Raw genomic sequence first — 8,810 nt, forward strand, 5'->3', positions numbered from 1 at the left:
GTGACTTCCCCACCTGGTGAGACCAAGGTGACCCTCAAACAAAGGATCAGTTGATGAATCAAAACAATCTGGGAAACTTATGGATTGAAGAACCTAGGGAAATAGAGTTTTGAATTTGCCACTGGTTTCAAAAAGAAGTGTAGTGGGGCAGCTTTCCAGGCTGCAGCATTCCCTGTGGGGAGGGAGGATACCTTTACAGTTGGGGTGACCTGGACTATATGCAGTAGGAAATCAAACGTTTGCACTTGCTTGTGACTTGTATAAGGTGCATCACCCACTGTATCCTGATTGCGGAAGGAACTGTCCCCTTTTCCGCATCCTGCTTTTATCCCTGTCTGTTACATCCAAACGCTGGGCATGGGGCATGGACAAGATGTATCTGTATAAGCTGTAGTCAACGCTGGTATTGCCACGACTCGCACAAGGAGGAGTGAGGTGGGACCAATGTAGAACAACCCTTCTTTTACAATAACACCAAGTAAAATAGATGTATCCTGTTGAAAAAAAAAGGTTCATTTACAGGGTTCTTGTGCATTTGTACACCTGCACAGTCGCCATCAGTGGGGATGTTACTGCCTGTCCCCAAGATTACAAAGACAGGCTTGAAGTGCCTGCTCAGTGCATGAAGGCATGCTCAGTGTCAGACTGACTATGGGAAGGAGAGCACTGGAAAAAGTTACAAGGTCCTTTACAAGCTAATATCCATTCTTGCTGTTTTCCAACTTACAAAAAGTAAATATGCTCATCTCATTAATATTATCAGAATGACAGATAAATATACGTCAGGAATTCTCTTAGTTATACACACCCAAGTCTATTAAAAATATTTATTTTGAGATCCCCCCCAGCTAAAAAGCACTGAGGCTACCACAGGCTGCAGCTTTTACATATGGTTGCTGTAAATCATGCAAATCCTGCCAGACTGTGATTTCTTCTCAACCCCAAAGCAGTCAGCAAAAGATTGATGGGAGTCCAGGGTTGCCACTTCCAGTCTAACCTTTATGGCCAGCAATGCTCTGACCTTCCTTGCTGGAGGTACAACTTTGAGCGTTGACAGTAACATACACTTTTTGTTGCTTCAGAGCCAGCAGCTACTTAGAGGAGCGCTGTTTGACAAAGCACCAAAGCAAAGTGAAACATCTCTTAAAGGATCACATCACAACAAAGCCCTTGGACTGACATCTGAATTCCCAAGGAAAACAAAAAATATTTCCCCTTCTAATGCCTGAACTTTGTTTCCACGAGAAGCTAATTTTCACTTTCTGAAGAGGCCTAATGGCCAGATTACTGTAGCAGTAATCTGCTAACAGTTTTTAAAAGACAACCAAAGTCAACCTGAACATCAACAGAATGAATGACAGTTCTGTTGCACTTTGTTCTGTGACTGATGCAGACAGCACTTTGGAGTTCAGTAAACATATGCTGGTATCTATATAAAGTACTTAACTGCATCTTACACATGCAAGAGCCAGTGTAAAGCTGAAGTACAAGGCTGTGAAAACAAAATCAGAAACAGTTACCAATGTGGGAGGTCATAGCCTTGCTCCACACCCTGCCACGGGGCTTGCTGAGGTTCCCCATGTTGACTTTGTGGCAGCAGATAACAGATCTATTAAATGCAGCACATAACATGATAATATGCTTTATTCTTAAGAGTTATACAAATTATATTGACACACTTAATGTAAATAAAAACAAGATAAGCTGCCTTCTGTCTCCAAAGCAATAAGCCAGAAATGAATGTTTGACTAGCTTGCTGTTTCTAAATATTTATCTTTTTTCTCCAGTTGTGCAGAACTGAGAATCCCAGAATGGTCAGGGTTGGAAGGAACCTCTGGAGATCACCTAGTCCAACTCACTGCTAAAGGAGGTTCTCCTAGAGCAAGTTGCACAGAGCCGTGTCCAGTTGGGTTTTGAATGTCTCCAGAGGAGACCCCACAGCCTCTCTGGGCAGCCTGTGCCAGCACTCGGTCACCCTCAAGGTAAAGAAGTTCTTCCTCATATTCAGGTGGAACTTCCTGTGTTGCAGTTTATGCCCGTTGCCCCTTGTCCTGTCGCTGGGCACCGCTGAAAGAGCCTGGCCCCGTCCTCTTGGCACCAGCCCTTCAGGTGTTTGCATACAGCGCTAAGGTCCCCTCTCAGTCTTCTCTTCTCCAGGCAAAGCAGCCCCAGCTCTCTCAGCCTTTCCTCAGAAGGGAGATGCTCCAGTGCCCTCATCATCTTCATAGCCCTCAGCTGGAACCTCTCCAGTAGTTCTCTGTCTGGGGAGCCCAGATTTGGACACAGTACTCCAGATGTGGCCTTACCAGGGCAGAGGTGTGGGGGGAGAAGACCTTATGCAAAAGTGCCATGGCACAGGTGGAACTGGGGGATGAACTGATGGAGAGCTGCCCTGCAGAGAAAGACTTGGGGATACTGGCGGCTGAAAAATTGGACATGAGCTGGCAACGTGCACTTGCAGGCCACATTCTGCCCCTCTGCTCTGGTGAGATCCCACCTGAAGTACTGTGTCCAGCTGTGGGGCTTCAGCACAAAAAAGGCATGGACCTGTCAGAGCAGTTCAGAGGAGGGCCATGAAGGTGATCAGAGGGCTGATGCACCTCTCCTGTGAAGACAGACTGAGAGAGTTGCTCAGCCTGGAGAAGAGGAGGTGCTGGGGAGACCTTACTGTGGCTTTTTAATATACAAAGGGGGCTTATAAGAAACATGAAGACAGACTTTTTACCAGGGCCTGTAGTGACAGGACAAGGGGCAATGGTTTTAAACTGAAAGTGGGTAGCTTTAGTTTGGGTTTAAAGAAGAACTTTTTTAATGTCAGGGTGGCGAGTCACTGGCACAGGTTGCCCAAAGAAGCTGTGGATGCCCCATCCCTGGAAGCATTCAAGGACAGACTGGATGGGGCTCTGAGCAATGTGGTCTGGTGGAAGGTGTTCCTGCCCATGGCAGTGGGTTGGAACTGGATGATCTTCAAGGTCTCTTCCAACCCACACTACTCTGTGATTCTATGATTCTATAAAGCGAGTAAATTTTCGTATATTTAAGGGTGAAGTGCTTCCTCTTTGAATGTTCACAAGGGGGCCTCAGGTAACTTGATGCCAGCCATGGTAGTAATACTGTGAGAGCATGGGTGTGAATATTTTCCACGGTACTGTGCTGCAATGTCTTTGATCCATGTTAGAGTAAATAAAGCTCCAGTGCAATTATCTGAGATTATTTCAGTGTCTGTGTAAAACATAGATTTTAAAAATGCTCTTACTTCACTGAATTATTTATGCAGGTACAATAACATTAAAATGAATACCAGTAAGTAGAGCAGCACTATAGTTCCTGTATTTCCTTTTCCACTGCAAGCAAAACAGAACGGCTTCTAAGGAGAAAAGCTCTTTGCTTTGTTTAGGAAAACAAAATTTTAGGGAGAATCCGTCATAAAATGAGTGCAAGTGAAGTAAGGCCGTGACTCCATGCTATCTGCTTCAGCATGTTGCCCATGCTGTATGGTTTAGTGCTGCTAGAAGAGGAGACACACACACATCCAGGCAAAGACAGTCCTACATAAATGTAATGGAGTGCCAAATATACTTTTTTTTACATAAATCTGTATGATCAGACAGTGGATATATACCTTCTTTCTATAGTTTTTATTTTATATCTGGTTTAACCACAAATTATTATACAAGAAAATGTTGTCCGTTTGTAATAACATTCACTGAAAATTTTTCAAATTTATCTGAGGCAAGGGGCATCCATTTGAGCCTTTTAAATGTGGGAATCATTTTGATCCGATGCTGATTTGAGGTACAGTTCTGCTGTTGCTATGTCAGTGAAACTCTTCCAATTGCTTACAAAAAGCACAAGCTGCATGCTTTCTGCATCAGAATCACCTTCTTGAGTTCAAGTCTGAGTTTTTGTGCACTTAAGCCTCTGCATTCCTAGCTACCCTAATCTCCTCTCATTTCAGCTTTTAGTATGTCATTCTATCTTCATGTTTTTTCACACATAGCCCCTTCTGACTGCCTCCTTACTCAGGCCACTTAAAGAAAGACTTGAAGGAAATAACTTCCATCTTTTCTTCCTTCAAATGTTTCCTTAATTGTACTTATGCCTTGCATCCATTTAATTTCAGTCCATTTAGTTACGGTTTTGTGTGTGAGCTCCCATCAATTTAAAACTTGAAGTCTAGTTCTAATTAGGGCAAGTTGAACTACTGTGTCTTCTATCCATTATTAAAACAGTTACTAAAACTGTTGGTACTGCCTTCCTGGCCATGGCATTACAGTTTAGTACAACTTGTTCCCAAGCAATAGAAGGTAAACCAGACAAATCACTTTTTTGCCAGTAAGCCACATCTAAACTAATAAGTCAGACAAGACCAAGGTGTGGAGTCATACACTGTCACCTGGGCATCCATACATTAAAACTGGTGTCATGGTTCATGGTATGGCTTTGCCCACAAACACTGTCCCAAGGAATGTGGGGTATGTCTGAGGGGCATCAGCTATAGACATAAGCCAGGCCAGGCCAGCTGGTCTCAGGACTAGCAAGTCAACAGATTGTTTTACTTACTAGCAAATACATAGCAAAGAGAGACACAAGCCTTTCCAACTGCTTAGTTAAGCAAACCCTAAGTCGAAGTGGTGTAACTGTAAGTAATTCTTTCCTCCTCTCCCCTCCCTATATCTGTTTTCTCCCTCAGAAAAATAAATAAATAATATATATATCTCTAATCATCTGATAACAGCAGAATATCACAGAAAAATACAAAAGAGTAATACAAAAATACACAGTGGCAAGACAATCCTTATTCAGCCAGCCAGATGAACATAGGAAGCATCTTCAGACACAGAAGCAGATGACTACTGCTTTGATAGTGACTTTCTGTGGTATCCCCTGGGAAGGATTTCCTCAATATAAGAAGCAAGAGGCATTTTCTACCCTTTACCCAGTGTGATGCCGTTTGAAGCTGTAAAGCTCTGCCGTGCTCCCAGCTACACTTGGCTTTGCCCTTCCTCCAAATTTCACATCTATGACTTTTCAATTAGATTATAAACTGTTTGGCTTTGCCTTTTGTTTCTGAAGTGCCGGGTGAGCTCTTACTGACACTTGCATTAACTGTATCTGTTTAAAAGGGGCATGCTTTTTAAAGGACAACATTTGCCTGCAGACAAAGAGCTCCTACACATCATCTCCCTTGCTGACCTAACTGGATATTTGAATATAACTTAAGTGTTCCAGATGTGTCCTTCACATAAGGGTGAATTTTACCGGACTGCCTGATTGAATTCTGCTCATTCCTCTAGACCACACTACTTTGCCTTCTCTTCCTGTTTATTGATATTAGAAGCACTTTTATTCAGAAAAATAATAAAAAGAAATCCAGAAAAACTCCAACCTTTCCTGCAGAAGGTGGGCCATTTATATGAAGATAAGATTTGTTTACTATGGTGGGACAGTGATGGCACCCTGAGTCCTTGAGTTGTATCATACATTTCCTTTTCGTAACATACTTTCTTTAGTTTACATTGAAGAGTATGACTAAATCACCTGTGTTTATATAAATAACAGAAGTATAGCACATGTTCAGGTGAATTGAACAAAACTCCATTTGATGATAATGCCATTTTGTTTGTGTGACATTACTTCTACATAATTCTTCATTATTCAAAAGAAATATCAGAAGAAGTCAGGATGCAGATAGATGAAGGACTTTTCCTCAGAGGAATAGCTATAGATAAGTAAGGCTAGAACATATCTGAACATACCATGCCATACATTATATCTGGATAGGTGAGGGAAAGCAAGTATTTAATGATTTTCTTTTTTGAAAAAGCTTTCTCACTTTCTCGATATAGAACAAACCTCTTCTGATGGTGAAAGAAAAGGCAGACAAGAGCACTGATATGTCTGTCCATCTGATTCTTAGATGCCTGTTCTGCATCTGTCATCTTGGGCTGGGTTTCAAGATCACCAAAGTCAAAGAAAAGATCTGTGCCCCCTTTCCACATGTGGAGTTTTCCAAATACATATATAGACACATAAAGCAATGTTTATTCAATTTAAATCTGTTGTGATTAATCTAGAAAGGTTTCTTTCCGTGTGGGCTCCCTCGTTGTACTAGTACTGAAAAGACTACTCATGCAGGGAACTAGCAAAAACTTTCTCTCTTGCAACATTTAATGTTAAGTGAGAGACAGGAAGAGGAAAAGAAAAGGCTGAATTCTGCAGAACTTTGTCTCCCTCAGCACCCACTATAGTCAGCAGAAGCAAAATCATGGGGGTGGCCAGGGAGCATAAATTAGGAACCTGCTCTGAATCCTGCAGTGAAGGATTTTCCCCTCCTGTCTCCTTACACAGAGGTAGCTTATGGAGTAGCTTACGGAGGGAATCTCTCCCAAAACCCAATAAAAGTTAATTCAGGGAACCAGTCCTTTAGTAGCTCTTAGCCAACGACAGAATCAGATAACTAAAATGCCTTTCCTAATCCCCACATTATTTTTTTTTCCTTGGTTATTAGTACTACTTTTTTGACAGCCTCTTAATTGTGCAGTTTTCCTGAGAGAGTGAGTTTCCCTTCATTTTCATTAATGTATTCCTCTTTGATTTTAATAGAGTACTACATTAAAGTTTATTTCTTTTTTTAAACTCATATTATTAACGAATCCAGCACATATCTGGTTTTGCTCTCTAGCTCAGGCACCCTCTGCTGGTCTTCCCAAAGCAAAACACAAAATATCAGAGAATTTTCATTAACAACCAACATTTTTAAGAGAAAAATCCAGATTTCTGTTTCTAAATCTTTTACTATCAGAACAGAAATTACGAGGAAGATCAGCTTTGGAGCTGTAAACTGACCGTGGAGGGAGTTTTTAAATGAATTCAAGAATATAATTGCATAATGAAGCATGTGAACCTGTGGAATTTCTCAGGCAAAAAGTCCAAAAGTGAACGTGGCCTAAAAAGCTGACGACAGTCTGACCTGGCTCTTAGCAGAACCCTGTGATTGTCATTTTAATGAAGATACTATGTAAGGAGCTCTAGAAGCATACACTATTGGGGATGTTTTTTTTCTATGTATCTCAGTTAACAAAAGTCACAGGCAGTAGTCCTGCTTAGATAATGAGGTAAAGAAGTAAGGAGATACAGTGGCTAAATACTAGCTTCCATTCCAGCCGCACAATAAAACAGGGAGCTGATTTAATTATTCATCTGGGGAAATCCCTGGGTGTCAGAGAAGTGGGTTACAGCACAGCGCTTTCTTAACCAGTTGAAGGAGAAGGCATGCCGGTGTTGGGAGAGGGGAAGCTTGGTGCACCTGGAACGCCAGTAGGCCCTTTCTGGTAACCTCACCCAAGACAAAGTAGCTCTAAGTCTGCTCTAACTACTATCAACACCTAAAAAAGTTTCCTGCTGCCCAGGATCAGGCAGATGTGGGTCTGTCAGGAAGGTGGCCTTGTTCATCTTCTGAGGTGTATGGGATGGTATGCTGCAAGAAGTTTTGTTTTAAATCTACGGGAACACAAATCCAAGATGTACACGATCTGATGAGCATTTCACCTATTCCACTTTCTCAAGTCAACTTTTACTTTTACTTGGCATTAAGCCTCAGTGTAAGCAACCAGGTGCTTTGAGGATCCATCAGCCGGCTGTATATGGTAGCACAGATATCTACCCAGAGAGCTTCAGAAGAGTTGCAAAAGATAGTAATGTTTTATTTTGCATAGCTGAGTTTTTTAATTATGTTTAAAAGCACCTTATATGTTATAGCAACAGGCAAGATACTAGCCACAAGTATTTAAATCAAAGCTATGTAAGCAGCCTCCCGTTACCTTTCCTGCATAAGTGAATTCTTCAACATACTGGACAAAGTGCAGCAGAGGGCCACCAAGATGAAGAGAGACTTAGAGAACCATCTTTGCTCAGCTGTAAGAAGAGAGGGCTAAGGGAAGATATCGCTGCCTTCAACTGCAGATCCTTTTCAGAGGCACACGGTGATAACACAAGAGACAACGGACACAAATTGCAACGTGGGAAATTCTGACTGGAAACACAGGAACAGGTGCCCAGAGAGGTGGAATTTTCATTCTCAAAGATGTCAAAACTTAGCTGGACAAAGACCTAAGCAACTCCATCTCACTGGACCTGCTTTGAGCTGGGGGTTGAACTAGATGACTTCCATAAGTCCCTTCCAACCAAAATTATTCTATGATTTCATGATAAGTGACTACTGTATCATTAATCCATCTTAAACAGATGAAAGTAATTTTGACAGTACTGATGCTTCCCCGAGGAAATACATTTAAACCCAATCCAGAATTGCTGAAGTCACTGAGAAACTTGAGTTTAACTTGAAAAGCATTGGATCAATTTCAGTGCTTTTAGCATTCATGTTCAGCAAAGATCCTACAATTTATTTGTGTAGACAACACTAGAAATAGCATCAGAATGGTGTTGGGGTTTACTGCGGTTTCTCAGTAGGTTGCTCTCGCAGCAAGATGAGAACGAAGCATTCCACAACTGCTATCTTTGAGTATTCACAAATTCTACCTAGAGAGTTCGCAGCAGAATTAAGTGTTTGCTCAGTGTCCTGAAGGTATGTAATTTTGCTTTTCAGTTTGCACTTGCAGGAAGATTCCTATTTGCTAACTGGTAATGAGCCTTTCATCTAACTTGGGTTCAGCTCAGGTCAACTGCTACTTTCATGTTGAGACACTGTCTATATTAATTGAAATTTATGTCATAGAATGGCAATCTTGTGACCTCTGTAGAGTGAGCTAATGATTCCAATCCCATTTTCAGCAGGCTGCTGTGAATTA

The sequence above is a fragment of the Falco biarmicus genome, chromosome 7 (assembly GCF_023638135.1).
Source record: "Falco biarmicus isolate bFalBia1 chromosome 7, bFalBia1.pri, whole genome shotgun sequence".
NCBI classification, from domain to species: domain Eukaryota; kingdom Metazoa; phylum Chordata; class Aves; order Falconiformes; family Falconidae; genus Falco; species Falco biarmicus.